Here is an 18,494-nt window from a genome sequence, read left to right as displayed (position 1 = left end):
GTTCCTTACTGCCCTTCCCTTAGAAGAAGACGTTTCTCTTAGAAGAAAGATGGCTTATTCTTTCATAAAGATGCTACAGAAATCACCTCAACTCCTCCTATCATTTTATGGACCCCCTTTGGTTAGTACGCTCTCCAAAAGTGTGTCTGCAAGTTTCTAAAATGACTTGTATTATTTCCCTCCACTTTTGCTGCTTCTCCTGTGTCCGAAGCGTCACCCGAATGGTCCAGACATGGACAGAGCTCACCGGGAAAGGCACTGGCCTCCTTCAGGAGACAGCCCTTTGGGGGAATTCACTTGGCCACTGAAATGTTAGTCTGCATACTACTCAACAAACTGTCACAAGACTTCCAGCGGCCACTTCTCATGTCCAGCCCCAATCAAGTTAGCAGAATGCCCAGATGTGCCTCCCAATCCTCAGTTTTGGTTTTCTGGTTCTGGCCAGCACAAAACACCTTCCATTACCATAACTCTTGGGCAGGTATGGCAATACTTTAGGTCAGTTCAAGGCCAGTACGCAAAGGAGGTTTTAATAATACAATTTCTTTTCTTTTTCTTGTGTTAAAAAAATTTTTTTTTTGCTGCTTTCTTTTTTTCTTGGTTGTTCGGTTTTTTAAATGATAATATAATTTCTATGAGGTAGAAAACACCTACACCAATTGTAAAGCAAATTTGGAAGTGAAAAGAGAGGGTAGGAAGAAAAGTTAGAGAAAGAAGAAGGTGCGACAAGGGGAAGCAAAAGGTCGTGCGATGACGACTCTGGGAAGGACACCCTTAACTGTCAGTTGAGGACTGCAGACCAAAAAGTTGTGCCATTTTAATGCCAACCCCTTTGAGGGGCATAGAAGCGGCTCACGACCTCGCTCCTTATCTGCACCATTTGCCATGGTACGGATTGTTCTGGAGTGTATTCCTTGTGCGTGTACGCCGTGCCCCAGGGCAGGTGCAACACCGGAAAGGTCCTTTCTTTTTCACACCCCGCGCTTGCGCACAGCGCCACCTTCAGGAAGACGGCCACATTGTCGGGCAGGTGGATAAAGCGCGAGGCGACTCGGGGAGTCAGAACCATCAGGGTTACCACTTTTCACAGACGCTCTTAAAGGCTGTTTTACAAAGAAGTGATAAATAGTAAAAAAACAAAAACCACACCTTACGTACGCCGCATCGTAAAATCATCCGTTGGCAGATGTAAACCAATTGGAAAACGGACTCAGTCCAAATTCCCCGGGAATCTTCACCCCTTTTATTCCATGTCCTAAGAAAGCAATCCAGCCTGCTTCAGGACACTCCAGGAACTTGTTAAGGCAATATTCTGGCAGTAGAAAAGTAAGTTCCTCTCAGCTTTGCTCTCAGCGTATCTTACGATTTAAGACGTAAACTTTTTGCCTATAGTGGAGGCCAATTTCCTGTCCATTTATGACCGCTCCCTTCGTGAATTCTCTGCTTTAGCAACAATTAGAATTTCCCTGGTTCATTTGAGGTTTTTTTTTTCCTTCTGCTTAGCAGTTAATTTTTATAAGACAAATAATAGGCCTGGACGGAAGATATGGGGCAACCTCAGAGTTATTCCTCATTACAAATTCACACCCCCCATGAAGTGCTTAACGGAAGAATTGCAAAAATAAAAATAGTACGTTGAACACTTATATACTCTTTGCCAGGACTGTCATATGGCTTCCTTTGCTTTATCACTGCCCACCCCCACCCCTCTTTTTCTCTCTGAACCATTTGAGAGTAAATTGCGTGCATCTAGGCTGCTATGGTCTGAATGTTTGTGTGCTCCCACGTCCCCCTCCCCATTCATGTGTTGAACCCCTAACCCTTAAAGATGATGGTATTAGTAGGAGGGGCCTTTGGGAGGTGCATAAATTATGAGGGTGGGGCTGTCATGGATGGGATTTGTGCCTTATAAAAGAGGCCCCAGAATGCTCCCTAAATCCCTTCTGCCACCTAAGAATACAATGAGAAGTCTTCAACTCAGAAAACAACTCTCACCAGACCATGCTGGCCATGATCTTGGACTTCTAGCTTCCGGAACTGTGGGCAATACATTTCTGCTGTTTATAAACTACCCAGCCTGTAGTATTTTGTTACAGCGGCCCCAAAGGACTCAGACAATGGTCCTTTACCCAATTTCCTATGAATAGGGGTTTTCTTTTAGATAACCAAGTACATTTGTCAACGTTAGTGAATTTAACATTGATACCATACTTTTTTTTTTCTAATCCACCGAATCCACTATCAGTATTCTAATTTCATCAGTTGACTTGAACAACGCCCATCGTAGGATTTTTCCCTGTGGTACAGAATTGAGTCTGGAATTGGAGATTGCGTTTAGTTGTGTCATCAACTTAGTTTTCTTTAATCGGGCATATTTCCACCGACTTTCTTTGCCTTTTTGATATTGGCATTTTTTTTGGAGGCACGGTACCTAAAAGAAAAGAGTGTGCCTTGTTTTGGGTTTGTCTGTTTCCTCACAGTTACTTTCAGGTTAGGCCTCCCGAGCCAGAATATTACATAAGTGACACTGAACAATAATTCTCCCCCGACACCATTAAGATATTAAAATATAAGTATTCCTTCAGTAGTCCCAAGAAGCATGTAATGTGTCCGTCAGCATTTTCTTTGAAAGTAATGAATAGCGTATCAGTTATAAAACTTCACTCTGAAATCAAACTCTCCAAAACAGAGGACTCAGTGGGATTATATTATTTATTGAAATGTTAAAATAGGTGATAAGACCTCAGAGCTTGTCTACTGCAATGGTCTGTCTTATAGAAGCGAAACCGTTTCCCTCGGTGAGGTTACACTATTTATCTTCCCTCGTTCCTTCCCCACGCTGGTTTCTGATGAAAATTATCCTGCCCCAAAGCGAACCCCCTGCATCCTGGAGAAAGGACCCTCTCAGTTATGCCCTGTCTCTGTATTCCAGCCCTGCGTCTTCAGGAGCGCAGGATCCCCAGGGATCACAAACAAATGACAGGCCCCCTTTAACCTCAAGAATCGCTCTTCACTTGATTGAATCTCTTCTTTTTTTTATTCCACACCCTTTCCCATTTTCCCTTCTATTCCTCATTTCTTGTTTCTCCATTTTTATCGGCTCCTCCTTGAGATACTGGCACGGGCTGGGATGCTGGCCCTGGGCCTCCTCCTTCTCAGCCCCTCCCTGAGAGACTCCACACCTCCTGAGTTTCCCAGTTCTCAGCAAACCCATCCCTGAACCAGACGTCTCCAGCCCCAGAGCCGTGTGTCTCATTATCTACCCGAGCACTCCCAAGCCTACAGTCTCCATGTTCCAGGTCCACAGGATCGGACACCTGGAAGGATTCTGGCTGTAGATGACAGTGTTTGCTTTCTCGTGGAAAGAAGACAATTCTTCGTCGTCTATGCTCCCTGTGGTTGGTATAGCGCCCTTCTCAGAATGCGAGAGGACGTACATTTCCGGAGAGGCAGCCACAGTTCTAAGAAGGTGATTTTGTACGCAGCTTGCCTGAGAAATACCATATTGCCAAGCCATCGGAATCCAAGAGTTCACCACCTGTGCCCTTTGGGTGTGTTGCATCTGAAGGGATCCAGAAGAAATCACCGTGGCATAACAATTATTTAAGCTGAAGGCATTTGAGTTCCTGGAATCTCCCCCACTTTTGAGAAGGCATTTGTCCTCCCCGAAGTATCCCTCTGCCCCTCCCCATTCCCTACTAAGGTATATAAACTCCAGGGTGCCTGGGTGGCCCAGTCGGTTAAGCGTCCAGCTCTTGATTTTTGCTCAGTTCGTGATCTCATGGTTCAGGAGTTTGAGCGTCCCATGGGGCTCTGCACTGACTGCGGAGCCTGCTTGGGATCCTCTCTCTCCCTCTCTCTCTCTGTCCCTTCCCCTGCTTGTTCTCTCTCTCTCTCAAAAATAAACTTAAAAAAAAAAAGAGACATAAACTCCAAATTCTAATGACGTCCTCAAGTCACATTTCCTTGTGAAAACCTGTGTGTGCACAAAATGACAATACGTGTCCTCCATCTTTACACACGTGATTACATATTTAATTAAATCTGCATTTTGTCTTGCTAATCTGCCCATGTAATTTGCAGGCCCTCACACAAAGACCTAAGAGGGTAGAGGAGAAGTTCGCCTTCCAGAAAACCTCTGCCCGCCGGATTGATTCCGGTTGACCCCACGTGTTTTTGTTTTCTCACTGCAGCCCAAACAACTGATCTGACTTTGACTAAAAGGGTTTAATGATCGTAAAGTCAGTGTGACAGTTTATTCCATCATTTTGAGCTGAATGTGTATATTTGGATAAGATGTGGCGAGGGGGACATAACACCTTTGGAACTGTAACTCGAGAATTTTTATTTTAAAACCTCTAAATGGGGTGGGGGTTCTAGCTTCTTTCTTTCTTTCTTTCTTTCTTTCTTTCTTTCTTTCTTTCTTTCTTCTTTCTATCTTCTTTCTTTCTTTCTTTCTATCTTCTTTCTTTCTTTCTTCTTTCTTTTTTCTTTCTTTCTTCTTTCTTTCTTCTTTCTTTCTTTCTTTCTTTCTTTCTTTCTTCTTTCTTTCTTCTTTCTTTCTTTCTTCCTTCCGTTTTCTTTCTTTCTTTCTTTCTTTCTTTCTTTCTTTCTTTCTTTCTTTTCTTTAAATCCAAGTTAGTTAACATTCTAGCTTCTGAGATCTGTGCACTTGAATTGTCACATACATTGCTTAGCCACTCAGACTAGTGTTTCAGAGGAAGTCTTAGATGCTTCCCCATTTTGAATAAAGATTTTTCTCAGAATAAGGGTTTTGAGTCTGATACTGTCTCGGCGGCTAATTAGCATGTCAAAGGGAATGGATAGGAATCGATACTGGGCTGTCCAAGTGAACAACAGTTTTGACTTTCTTCTTTCTTTTCTTTTTGCTTTTTATGGATGTCCTTTTCCCCTGATGGTGTTTCCGTGTCTCTTTTGTGTCTTTTTCTTCCTTCTTTTTCTTCTCCTTCTGTCAGTCTGTCCTTCACCCCCGCTTTGCGTCTGTTCTGTCCTTTTTCCGTCTTTTTGCCCATTTCCTGCTCCCATCCGACACGACATGGAGTTGAATTATTTTTTAAAATGTAATTGTATTCATGAAATAATGTTTGGGGTTGCCCAAATGTAGCCTCCCAACTGTTCTGAAAACTCAAAATAAATTCAGAATAAGAAAGGACTGCTCTGAATCCTGTGGCTTGGCTCCAAATCCAGATTTGCTTTCAAGGAGTTCCCACTGAAAGGATTCGTCACTGCTAACCTCTGTTTTTGTTTTTTGTTTGTTTGTTTGTTTGTTTTTATTACAAGTAACTTGCTTTCTTATAATCTTCCTCTAAGTAGGACCTAAATGCAATCTTAATGACAGAAGTAGAAAATCTGTGTATTTTATTTAGGATAAAATAACATGTTGGAGTATGGTTGGTGGGGGGTGGGGAGGGGGGTGGTTGTGGGCAAAAGCTCTATCATCTCAATGTAAGCATTTCCTTTCAGAAAGAATGGAAAGAATGGGGCTGGTATGGAATATAAGACCCTTGGGAATATTATAATGCAAAAAGCCATTTTGATTTGGGGACCTCTAGACTAGGAAGGGGCTACTTCTGGCCCCCAGCTGTAAATTTGTTCTCTCTACAAACATGTTTTCATATCAAGTGTCCCGTCCTCTTCCTTCAGAGCATGTATCCTGGTCTAAAATTATGTTCGATTTTGTGTTTTAATTTATTTAATTTTAGTGTCAATTGTTTAATTTTGATTTAATTTAATTATTTAGTGGGGTTTTTTTAAATTATTTTTTTAATGTTTTTATTTTTGAGACAGAGAGAGACCGAGCATGAGCAGGGGAGGGGCAGAGAGAGAGAGGGAGACACAGAATCCGAAGTAGGCTCCAGACCCCGAGATGTCAGCACAGAGCCCGACGCGGGGCTCAAACTCACAGACTGTGAGATCATGGCCTGAGCGGAAGTTGGATGCTTAACCGACTGAGCCACCCAGGCGCCCCAATTGTTTAGTGTTATTATTAACACTAGAGTGGACCTTTAGGTGAGGATAAGTATCTGTCTTCTTTACCTTCCTGTCCTCTATGGGCCTTGGATGGGTTGTGGCATATGTTGAGAATTGGCACTTGGAAGGGCGCCTGGGTGGCTCAGTGAGTTGAGCATCTGACTCTTGATTTCGACTCAGGTCATGATCCCAGGGTCATGGGATCCAGCCCCACGTTGGGCTCCAGAAGAGATTCTCTCACTCTCCCCCTCCCCCTCTCCCCTGCTTGTGCTCTCTCTCAAATGGAAAAAAAACACACACAAATAAAATTAAAAAAAGAATTGGCAGTTAGAGGGAAAGAAAGGCAGAAGAATTCGTAGAAAGGAAGGAGAGAGCAAGAGAGAGGAAGAAATAGAGAGGAAGAAGGAGTATTTCAAATATAAAGTTGGAACCACAGAGAGACTGAAATATTCAAAACATGTGCACAATTCTTCATGGCTCTCCTATTCTGCTGCTTTGCAATTTCAGTCTGAGCTGCAAATGCCAAAACAGTGTGAAATAAAGTCTGTGCTCCTGTCGTGTCGTTTGTGGCCTGGGTGTGAACAATTCTTGGAAATCCCCAGAGAACGCTTCGTGGGATTTATAGCCTAATTCCCCAGATGTAGGAGGTTCAGGGAATTGAACCAAGGGCTCTAATTCTTTGCTTCTTCGACAATCATAATGAGCCTGTCTCTTTCCTCCTTCTTAGGGAGGGCAACCACAGCCCTTCCCCTGCAAAAGGCCAGCCGAAGCTTACTGTCTCAGGGAAACACCTGGCCAGTGGCCCGTGTTTACATCCAAGCTGCATTTTTAACCTAAAACATTCATTATTATGTGAAATTGCAAGCATATGCAAAAACAGAAGAAATAATACAACGGGTGTCCCCTTCCTGCAGCATCAGTGAACGGGCGCTTAGTGATTCTGGAATCCATCACGAGGGAAGACGACTTGGGCCAGCAAAGACGCCCGCCTCTGGATGTCTCCTTGGGTCCACTCCTTGCTGAATCGGACTCTTCCTGCATTTGCCGTTTCCTGAATTCGCATTTCCCTCTCCTGACCGAGACAGCAGGGCTGTGCCGGAAGCGAACTCACTGATCACTGAGGTTTTACCAACACATTTTGCGAAAGCCTGACCCGGGAGCTCTCACAGCCCCTTGACCTCATCTTGCTCCTGCCTCTCTGCACTTCGGACGCACTGCCTGCCCTGTCTGCCTTCCTCAGCTGCTAAGACTGCATTTTCTTCCTGCAGATGGGAAATGCTGGGCTCACCCTTGAAAAGCCACTTCTTTCCAGTGCATCCCTACTCCTCTTTGTAAGCATCTTTCCTTAGGGAAGCCTTTCCTAGCCTCCGTCCCAAATCCCATCCCTTGTTGTAAGTGCCCACGGCACCTTGTGTTGGTTCTTAACGCCACACCTTGGCACCCTTGCTGTTGTTACACATTCGTGTGGGTGATGATGTACATACATGTCTCCCCAAAGGGCTGATCTGTATCCTGTGGCTGACTGCTGGGTCCCTGACATCGGTCACTCTCTTGTGTATTGATTTCTGAAAGCAGTACATTTGTCACCCACTCGCTGCTCTCATATTGTCTCTCTCTCTGCCCACTATCTTGATTGCACACATCTTTTTTAAAAAAGTGTTTGTTTGCTTGTTTATTTATTTATTTAGAGGGAGCACGAGCAGGGGAGGAGCAGAGAGAGAGAGAAGGAGAGAGAGAGAATCCCAAGCAGGCTCTGAAGCATCAGTGCAGAACTTGATCTCTCGGACCATAAAATCATGACCTGAGCTGAATTCAAGAGCCAGACGCTTAACTGACCGAGCCACCCAGGCACCCCTCGATTGCACACAGCTTGACTTCCCTTCCTTACACCCCATTCATTCATCCTGTCAATTTAAACATTTTTGTTGGAAATTTAAAGTATCCCCTGACCCATAGTTTGGGAACAGATGATTTACATCACAGCCTTTCCCAGCTGTGAAGGTGAGATTATCGTTCAACCCTTCATACCGTATTCTGTCTTATCATCACAGACAAGATAGCTTTTTCTCCTAAAAGTATAGTCCCTCAACAGACAAGACATTGAATTTTAGATGACAATATAATGTTGACGATATAAGAAACTTAAGGTTTCTTTAGTGCATTTGAAGCTCAAAATCACAGACAAATAAAAGAGGAGGTATATGGGTCTGTGCTATATGCACCGTGATGTGCTGGGTACCCACGTCCTTTGTCCAATCTGAAGCTCGTGATGACACTCTGAGGCAAGCACTGTTTAACAGAGACACAAAGAAAGGTTAAGTAATGTGCCCGAGCTCATGTAATTAGCGAGGAGGGCAGGTGTCAGAATTCACAGATTCCAAACTCCGTCCACCATGACCATAGACTGGTATGGCTATCGGCAACAGGGTCATGAGACATGGGCACGTGCAGGGAGATCTCAGGTCCCTCACAGTCCAAGCTCATGGGACAATAACATGGAGAAATGTAGATGACTCTGGAACATGCCGCCTCTTCAGGCATCTGGCTCCCAAAGTCTTCCTGTCGCACCCGCACCTTCCCTCTCACAGCGACCATATTTGTTGTCAAGCCAAAGGCTTCCATTTTGGATTTTTTTCACAAAACAGACCTGAAGCATGAGCACTTGGGAGGAAAACCATACTTTTCTCTCCTTCACATTTTCTGAACCAAACACAGCCCTCCTGGTTTTCCTGGATTTTCCCCTGAGGAAAAATGTTGACTAATTTCAGGTGAGTATATGATCGAAGAGGAGGAGGTCACAAGATGACTATCCAGAGCCAGAATGGTTTTCCGTTTCTTCCGCATGATTTGAGCTGGTCTCTTAGTTCCAGATGTAAAAACAGTAGATCTTGGCTGGATGCATATGGGATTGACCTGGTTGAAAGAATGTAATAATTGAAAAAAATGTAAGGCCCTCTGTGCTGTGATCTTTGGTGAGAGCAGTGAAGGTAAAGAAAGTAACAGTAGCTCCAATGGGTCTTGGATGTTCTTAATCTTCCTGCACTGAAACCATTTATCTCTGTCTTAAACCTTGTAATAGCTCTGATTAAAAATATTTAAGTGCTTAATATGTTTAGTTTTGGTAGGGATACGCACACTTCTCGTAATCCATTCTGAGGATTTCAACTTCTTTGCAAGGCAAATTGTAAGGCTGTGAAGGCGTTGATAAGGGAAACACTGAACTGAAATTTTTAGAAAGCGTTTTAATATGAAAGGAGTCGAAGAAGGTTGTTGAGAGAAACAAAGTGTCTTCACAAACATGGAAAGTTACTTCCTTCTGATTGGAGAAGATTGTAGATGATCTCACATAGATCCATCTATCTTATAATTTTGAAGTTTATTATCTTTAGATTTTTATTAGAATTTCCCAAGGAGACAAACATTTTGAATGGGGGAATGTGAAAACATATCATGCTTATATGTAGGGAAAAAACCCTATAAATAGGAGAAGGCAAGAAGTCACCGTTCTCAGTACAATGTTACAAATTGCGTGATTAAATTTATATTGAAAAAATGATGATAGAAATGACTACTTAAAAGACATAAAATAAGTAACCTGAGCTGTTCAAGAAGATTGACTTTTTCTTTTCTTTTTCTTTCTTTTTTTTTTTTTTTTTAATATTTAATGGTTATTTTTGAGAAAGAGAGCATTTGTGTGAGTGGGGAAGGGGCAGGGAGCAAGGGAGACGAGAATCCAAAGAGGGCTCTGAGCTGCCACCGCAAAGCCCCACGTGGGGCTCGAGCCACGAACCGTGAGATCATGACCTGAGCCTAAGTTGGATGCTCAACCGACTGAGCCACCCAGGGGCCTTTGAACTTTTCTTTAGAGTTAGTTTACTTTCTATCCATTTAAAATGTTTTTTTTTTTAAATTTTTTTAACATTTATTCATTTTTGAGAGACAGAGAGAGAAAGAGCATGAACGGGGGAGGGGCAGAGAGAGAGGGAGACACAGAATCTGAAGCAGCCTCCAGGCTCCCGGCCTTCAGCACGGAGCCCGACGTGGGGCTCGAACTCACGGACCGCGAGATCGTGACCTGAGCCGAAGTCCGACAGTCAACCGACGGAGCCACCCAGGCACCCCCACCTTGAAAATGTTCTTAACCCTCACGCTACTTTTTCTTAAAGTTTTTCTCCTCTGGAGGCTAGGGGGTGAAGTGGGGGCAAAATGAAGAGAAATAAAGAGGGAAACAGGGATGGAGACAGACAGAGGCTGCGTCCTCCCGTCACCCACCACAGAGGGACATGGCTGTCAACAGCAAGACTAAAATAATGATTTTAAAAATCCCAACACATATCAATCACTGCTGTGTGGCCCTTTCACATTTATTATCTTATTTATTTGTCACAGCATCACTTCTTTGATGTAAGCGATTCTGCCCACTTTGCAGAGGGGGAAACGGAGGCTCGGGGGTGAAATAATCTTCCCTGGGGGAGTGGCAAACTTTTCCGGCGGAGGCCAGATCGTCTGTATTTTGGGCCTTGTGGGCCACAAGGGTCCCTGTCACTAGCATTCAGCTTTGCCGTTGTGGCAAGACAGCAGCCACAGACAATACTTCAACACATGGGAAACTGGGCAGTAGAGCAGTAGACTGAATTTGGCCCGTTGGCCTTAGTTTCCTGGCGGCCCCACTAACCCATGGGCACATTTTTAACAAGTAGCGGAATTAAGATTTACACCCACATTTATCTGACTTTAAATCCTTTTCCCTTTTGCCTACTGTCCATGGGAGAGTGACAGTCCGGGTCCCCCCGGGGGTTTATAATCACGTGTTAACTCTAATGAGAACTACGGGCTGGTCCCCCACATTTATAGTTATTCGTGCTCAGAGGACTTGGAAGGGGCCCAGGAGATGGGAACTGGTGACACAAAGTGCCAGGCACTGAGGAAGACAGCGGTGAGGATGGGGGAAATGATATCTGGTAGCCTTGTGACTTTGGGCGAGTCCCTTGGTTTTATGTCTTCTTCCCATGGTTGAGCAAGGGTCAACGAAATCGCGGCCGCTAGAGCATTTTGCGAGCAGAAAACTTACTATACAGGTATGATTAGCCATTCCAGATTCTAGCTTTTCTCCTAATTTTACTCCCTTCTTCCCATCCCCCCTCCCTGTGCCCAGGAGCCCTTCTACGTCTGGATGTAGAGGAAGTTTTACTGGAGGAGGTTGGCTTTACCAGAATCACAGGACAGAGAAAGAACAGGATCAGAGGTACAATCTAAAGCCTAGGGAAAAAGGTTTTTTCTCTTTGCACATATTAAATAATTTTTTGGCGGGAGGCTACGACTGACTAAAAATCACTTTGAAACCGGAAGAAAAAAATAATTGGTATTATTTACCTAGGTGAAATATGGGGTTCCTTTTATTTGGATTCAAGGCTGCCGAAGTAAAGGCCACCCTCTCGGAAGGAAGGAGGGGACGCAGAAGAAATGGTTTCAGGGTTTGTAGGAAAGTCTGAGGCAGGGACAAGTGTTATTGGCTCAGTCTTGGGAAAGCCTAGGTCACGGGGACTATGCTGGCCTGAAGGATTTGCTTGAATTGTATGCAAGAAAGGATGGTTCCCAGATGGATGGGATGGCTTGGCCCAGGGCACAGGCCTCTGGGAACCCCAGGACCTCTGGGCACCTGGTGGGTTTCTCCTAGGCTGGAGGGGAGATGGTGGAGACAGGGGAGGGGGCAGGGCAAGGGGGCCATCAGTTGGAGAAAGGAAGGGACGACAGGAGATGGTTGCCCCCAAACCATGGTGAGGTCCTTGGGGGAGGGCAACACACACTTCGTTTATCTGCTTTTGATCATTTATTTTTCTTGCTTTCACGACTCCATTTCGGCAGAAATGGATGTACTTTAAAAATACCTTGCTTTTTTTCTGATTTAATTTTTTTTTAACAGGATGTAGCTCTCTCTAAGGCTTTCCAGTGTCTAATTGCTTCCCTGGCCTGCAGGGTTCAAAGAGAGCAGAAGAGGCCATTTTGGGGGGGCGTTGAGGGGTGGGGGGCGGGAACGGCCCAGCTTCTGCCCTGCTTTCCAGTGACTTGCCCTTTGGGTCGCCTCATTTTTACTCCGTCAGTAAAAAGGACATGGCTTGCTGCTGGGACCATTTAATAATGCCGCAATAAACTGTGCTTTCGAGCCCCGAAATGCTTTTCTAGGTGATTTACAAAAAATGACTCAATACCCCGAGGACACGGATTTGTAGCACTATCTGTTCTTACGGTTGGGCTGGCTCAGAGAAAGCTCTCCCCGCCAGGATCCCCAAGGGTTCACAAATGGCTCATTCCAGGGAGCCGGGGGTTCAGCCTTCCCAGCCACCCTCCCCCGGCCCCTCCTTTCTCCTCTCCTCTGGAGGGGCGGGGGTGTCATTTGGTATAAATGCCTCCGTGAGACACTTTGGGGAGAGGCAAGATGAGAAGAAAGGCTGGAGAGCTTGTAATAGGACGATGAAGATTGTCCTGGAGAGGATTTCCAGCAGGTGTGAGGGGACATGCCCAGGAGGCCAGGGGGGCCTGAGGAGCTGTGGGCTCCTGGACTCCTAAACTCCTACCTGCCACTCCCTGAGTTTAGGACCCTGCCCTCCTGGCCTCCCAGCGGGCCTGGTCTGCAGCTCCCCGCTCCCGGGGCTTTTTCCCCTTGTGAGTCAAGTGAACTGGCCACAGCCACCTCTGATCAAGTCTCTTCCCCGCCGAACATCCTTCCAAGCAAAATTTCCAACCCTCTCTGGTTGGTCCTCCCTCACTTCCTGCCTCACTGGCCCAGACCCTTCCTCTCTTCTTGCCTGGGCCTCTCAGTCCCCTCCCCCAGCGCCCCCTGGAGAACTCCCGCATCCCAGACCCCAGCTCAAGGGTTCCTGGACGGAAAGCCTGCCTGGTTGCTCCCTTCGCCTGATCGCTGCCTTCCCCCTGCATCCGTCACCGCCAGGGGACCTGCCAATGTCCCAAGGCCCTCATCCACACCCCTCACATGTAAGACACACAAAGCGGTGCGATTCTGCCCACAGCATATGCATGCTTTTTAATGACTTGTAAATAGACTCAACTCTTAACTCCCAGGAGTGTGGCTAGCAGTAGGGGCCAGTGGCTTTAAAAGTGCTTTGTAGGGGCGCCTGGGTGGCTCAGTCGGTTAAGCATCCGACTTCCGCTCAGGTCGTGATCTCATGGTTCATGGGTTTGAGCCCCGTGTTGGGCTCTGGGCTGACAGCTCAGAGCCTGGAGCCTGCTTCAGATTCTATGTCTCCTTCTCCCTCTCTCTCTGCCCCTGCCCGACTCATGCTCTGTCTGTCTGTCCCTGTCTTTCAAAAGTAATGAACACTTAAAAAAAATTTTTAAAAAAGTGCTTTGTAATCTGTAAAGATTACTGAGGAACATTGTGAACACTTGAATACATCTCTGGATGGACTACCAGACCTGACAGGCTAGATCCTTGTGATCTAAGCGTCCTAGATGACAAAATGTCTTGTGCTTTGTGAGTCCACAGAAACTTGTGAGTGACGACCAGCTTCCAGGTCCCCTGTGCAGGGGTACTGAGACCAGTTGAAACATCTTTTCTGGTATCATCTTATTTTAGAAATACATAAGCCCCTCAACAGCTCAGACATGCTAGTTTTATATGTAGCCTATGTCACTGATGATGGCAAGGGTCCCTCACAACACCCGCTCCTGAGAATAGAGGGAGTCGCCTCTTAGCTGAACTGTCAGAGTCTGAGGTGATCTCCCAGTTACTGTGTGTTTGAAGCACAAAATTCCGTTTGGGAAGACACGTTTGCTTGAAATTACCTACGTCACTGCCGTGTCGTAGAGACTAACGGAATCAGTAAAAAGAAACAAAAAACAATGAAAAGAAAAAAGAGAAAAAAAAGAGGTGAAGACATTTAACTCAATTTAAGGGTTATTCCTGGAAGTATGAGCTCACATGTAAGTTTTGCTCTGACAGGTTTAGCACACGCGACCCCAAAATACGGCACCTTGACGTAGTGTGTGTTTCAAGCTGAAGGACTCTGAGAAGTAGCAGATACGGAAAGGATTTTTCTGGCTTTGCCCTGAAGCTGGTCATAAGACTTTCATGTGAGAGGTGTCCTCCCTGTACCCGGAAAAAAGGAGCTTCCTTACCACTGACGATGGTAAGGACCCCAGAGGAATCTTGAACACACAGGCCTCTTAAGCTTCCCTCAGTTTACAACAGATCCCTAGCTCGTGCCTCCTGGGTCCCTGTCACGTTTTCCCCATGGCTTCCTCATCTTCATTAAACATCATATAAAAATGCTCAGGTTTATGGGAATGCAAGCTGGTGCAGCCACTCTGGAAAACATATGGAGGTTCCTCAAAACACTAAAAACAGAACTACCCTACGACCCAGCAATTGCACTACTAGGCATTTATCTAAGGGATACAGCTATGCTGTTTCGAAGGGACACATGCACCCCCATGTTTATAGCAGCACTATCGACAATAGCCAAAGGATGGAAAGAGCCCAGATGTCCATTGATGGATGAATGGATAAAGAAGATGTGGTATATCTATACAATGGAGTATTACTTGGCAATCAAAAAGAATGAAATCTTGCCATTTGCAGTGACGTGGATGGAACTGGAGGGTGTTATGCTAAGTGAAATTAGTCAGAGAAAGACAGCAATCATATGACTTCACTCATAGGAGGACTTTAAGAGACAAAACAGATGACCATAAGGGAAGGGAAACAAAAACAATCTAAAAACAGGGAGGGGGACAAAACAGAAAAGACTCATAAATACGGAGACCAAACTGAGGGTTACGGGAGAGGTTGTGGGAGGGGGGAGGGGCTCACTGGGGAAGGGGCACAAAAGAATCTGCTCCTGAAATCATTGTAGCACTATATAGGCTGACCCATTTGGGGGTAAATTTTAAAAATTACAATTAAAAAACATGTTCAGGTTTACTGCTTCTTGGGGGTCTTCATTTCCTCAGGAAGATTTGTGTCCCATGTAAAACTTGTATTAAATGAATTCGCATGTTTTCCCCTTGTTCATCTGTTGTTACAGGGGCTCTAGCCAAGAGTTCGGGAGGGCGGGAAGAAGAGATATTTTCCTCTCCGATGGTTTTTCAAAGCAACATGGTAAGTGGTCATGAAGATCTTCGGGAACAGAGGAGGACACGTATCATGTGACACGGGGTCTACTGACCGCCTCCTAGACCTGTCTGGAACCTGCAGTGTCTTCAACAACACGGGAAGAGGGGACAGGCGGTCCTCCCAAAGCTGTCCCAGATGGTGAAGAAATGGTGACAAGGGACAAGGTAACATTTCTCACTCTCTATGTTGTTCGATAGGCATGCGTGACTAAATTAAGTGGTGTGAAAGGCATTCAGCTATTTGGTGTCTATCCCCCAAAGCGTCTACATGGAAGTCGACTTTAAAGCTATTTTCTGTCGCCTCCTTTCGTTGAAAACAAAAAGGAGGGCTGCTTCCATTAAGAATCACTTCAAAATCAGGTCAATGCACTCAGCCCCAGTTCAAACCAGTCTGCAGCTTGAACGCGGAAACCCTTTAGGGACTCAGATAAATAAATAACGATCAGCGTCTGACCATACGTGCCACGTGCTTCTTTTAAAATTCCTTCGTGTTCCCTTGTTCAGTTCCACAAACATTTACCGGGCATCTTCCTCGCCTACGTGGGGTCTGCCACTGATTAGTGTTGGGGAACACGAAGGGTGACCCTAATCATCTCTGTTGAACCTTTTGGGTTTTTTGACCGGTATCTGGGCCCGGCTCTGCATTGTGTTTCCCTGATAGCCCTGCGATGTCCGAGCCATTCTCTTTAGAAGGCGATCCTGCCCCCTCTCCACTGGTGGCTGGAAGCCCCTCTTCTTGATCCCTTACCACCTTATGTCCACCTCGATTTTAATCCGCAGGCTATTTGTTAGCCTTTCTCTTTTTGTGGAATCCATGAGGGTAGGGACTGAGTTCTATTCATTCAGTCTCCCAGAGACTCAAAAGGTGCCTAGTGCACTTGATAATTACTTGATAAATTGCACTGAATTGAACCGAACTGAATTTGGAGATGTTCTAAATCGAGGTATTGCTTGGATGCTGTTCTTGGCTATAATAAAAGAGATATAAATGACCGGGATCTGGGACTATTTATCAGTGTCCTGGGGCCTCGGGCCTCGGGGACAGACTCTATAAAACACAAATCATCAAGATTCCCACGTGCATTCCCTCCTTGACCAAGACCTGTTCCTAACAGGACAGAAGTAAATTAAATGCATGCCACCTCCAGGTGTAAAGGGTTTTCAGTTAGGATTTTGTATGCTAGCGAGCAGTGAAAAGGCAGTGATTTCCCAAGACAGCCGCTTTTAAATGGAAATGACCAACTCCAGATTCAAAAAGCCCTCTCTTCAAATCTTCTAAAACTGACCGGAATAAATTACTTTAGGCTTTCTAAAAATACAGATGGGGGCGATTTTGATTGTGTTAAGAGACATGTAAGTCTGGGGGCTCAACAAAAACTCTGGGATTATACAAGGAACTGTGCAATTTGGGGCTACTGATAGACAAAGAGGACTTGAGGCAGGTAGTTGTAAAGTCAACATATCTAAGCCACTGATTAGCAGAGAATAGTAATAAAACAGAGCGACAGCACAACCCTAGGCAAATGTTACTGTTCTGCTGGAGCATGGAAATTTATGACTGAGCTTCCAAGATGCGAATTAAAAAAGAAGAAAAACTAATGGGTTAAATCATTTTCGCTGTAGGATGAAAACAAGTCAGACTTGTGCTGGTAGAATATTGTAAAAGGAATGAACCAACAGAGCCCCTCGTTTTCATGGGATGAGTGCTGACTGGGCTCACAGACTCCTGTTTCCATGGTAAATTTGCTAAAAATCTTAGCCAGCTCTGATACACAGAAGGTCTGTTCTGTATGTGCTTTTCCTCTCAGGAATGAGACACGATGAAGGCAGGAGGGACCTAAAATCTGAATCAAACGGTGCATGAACCCAACTTTTACCAGCTATTGGTAGGGAAAGGGATGTCAGTCACCGACAGATGATGGACTGGTGTGCACATTGCTTAAAGTATTTTGGTGTTTTCTTCAGCTTCCTAACATTTTTTTTTTTTAATCACATACTGAGCAATCAGAAAGAAGACCAGTAAGGAAACAGATGACTTGGGGCAACAATACGTGCCACATTGACCTAAAGGACGTATACAGAGGATTCTGCCCAGTGATATCAGAATATCCATTTTTGTCAAGGGCACATGGGGCATTTCCTGAGTGTAGACCACATGTTAGGCCACGAAACAAGTATTAATAAACTTAAAGTGATTAAAATTATACAAAGTATCTTTCTTGCTCACAGTGGAAGAAAAGTAGAAATCGATAGTGGAAGGGAAACTGGCAAATTCACAAATAGGTGGAAATTAAATAGTACACTCTTAAAAGCAATCACGGGGGAAATTAGAAAACATCTTGAGACAAATGAAAACAAAAACATGACATACCAAAAATGATGGAAGGCAGCGAAGAAATGCAAAGAGGGAAATTTATAGCTTTAAACGCTTACATTAAAAAAGAGAAAAATATCAAATGAAAAAGATCTGACTTTACCCTTAAGAGACGAGAAAACTAAGAACAAACCAAACCCAAATTGAGCAACAAGAAATAAAGAATTAGAATAGAGCTAAATAAGGTAGAAAGTGGAAAAACCATAAAGAAAATCAATGAAACCAAAAGTTTGTTTTTCGAGGAGATCAACAAAACTGACACACCTTTAACTAGAATGACTAAGGAAAAAAAAGAAAATGCAAATAATTAAAATTAGAGATGAAAGTGGGGACGCTATTCCTGATTTATGGAAATAAAAAGGATCATAAGCAACTACTAGGGACAATCGTATGCCAACAGAGTGGGTAACGTAGATAAAACAGACAGAACTCTAGAAACACGCAACCTGCCAGCACTGAATCCTGAAGGAATAAAAGAATGTGAGCAGACATTTACAACTAGCAAGAAGATAGGATCCGTGATCAAAAACCTGCCAACAAAGAAGTTCTGCACTGGATGGTTTCATTGGTTAATTCTACCAAACACTGAAAGAAAAATTAACACCAGTCCTTCTTGGAAGCTTCCAAAGAATTGAAGAGATCACTTTCTGATTCATTCTATGAGGGCAGCCTTACTCTGTCTGCTACCAAAGACAGACAAACACTCGACGAGAAAACTACAGGCCAATACGCTACATGAATACTGATGCAAAAATCCTCAACCAAATACTAGCAAACTGAACTCAGCAGCATATTAAAAGGATTATACACCATGATCAAGTGGTATTTATTGCTGGAATGCACGAAAGATTTAATATATGAAAATCAATCAATGTAATACATCACATTAACAGAACGATGGAAAACAAACAACACAATCATCTCAATTGATTCAGGAAAAGCATTTGATGAAATTTAACATCCTTTCATGATAAAAACACTCAACCAACTGGGAATA

General features: G+C 44.4%; 1 protein-coding gene across 2 annotated transcripts in view; it reads right to left on the bottom strand.

The window, feature by feature from the left end:
* XKR4 (XK related 4) overlaps nucleotides 1-18,494 on the bottom strand; it is a 431,927-nt gene that overhangs the window by 15,058 nt on the left and 398,375 nt on the right. The gene's annotated exons all lie outside the window — the stretch shown is intronic.

The sequence above is a fragment of the Neofelis nebulosa genome, chromosome 14 (assembly GCF_028018385.1).
Source record: "Neofelis nebulosa isolate mNeoNeb1 chromosome 14, mNeoNeb1.pri, whole genome shotgun sequence".
Taxonomy (NCBI): Eukaryota; Metazoa; Chordata; class Mammalia; order Carnivora; family Felidae; genus Neofelis; species Neofelis nebulosa.
The sequence above is the reverse complement of the archived record's forward strand: the minus strand, read 5'-3'. Positions and strand labels throughout refer to the sequence as shown.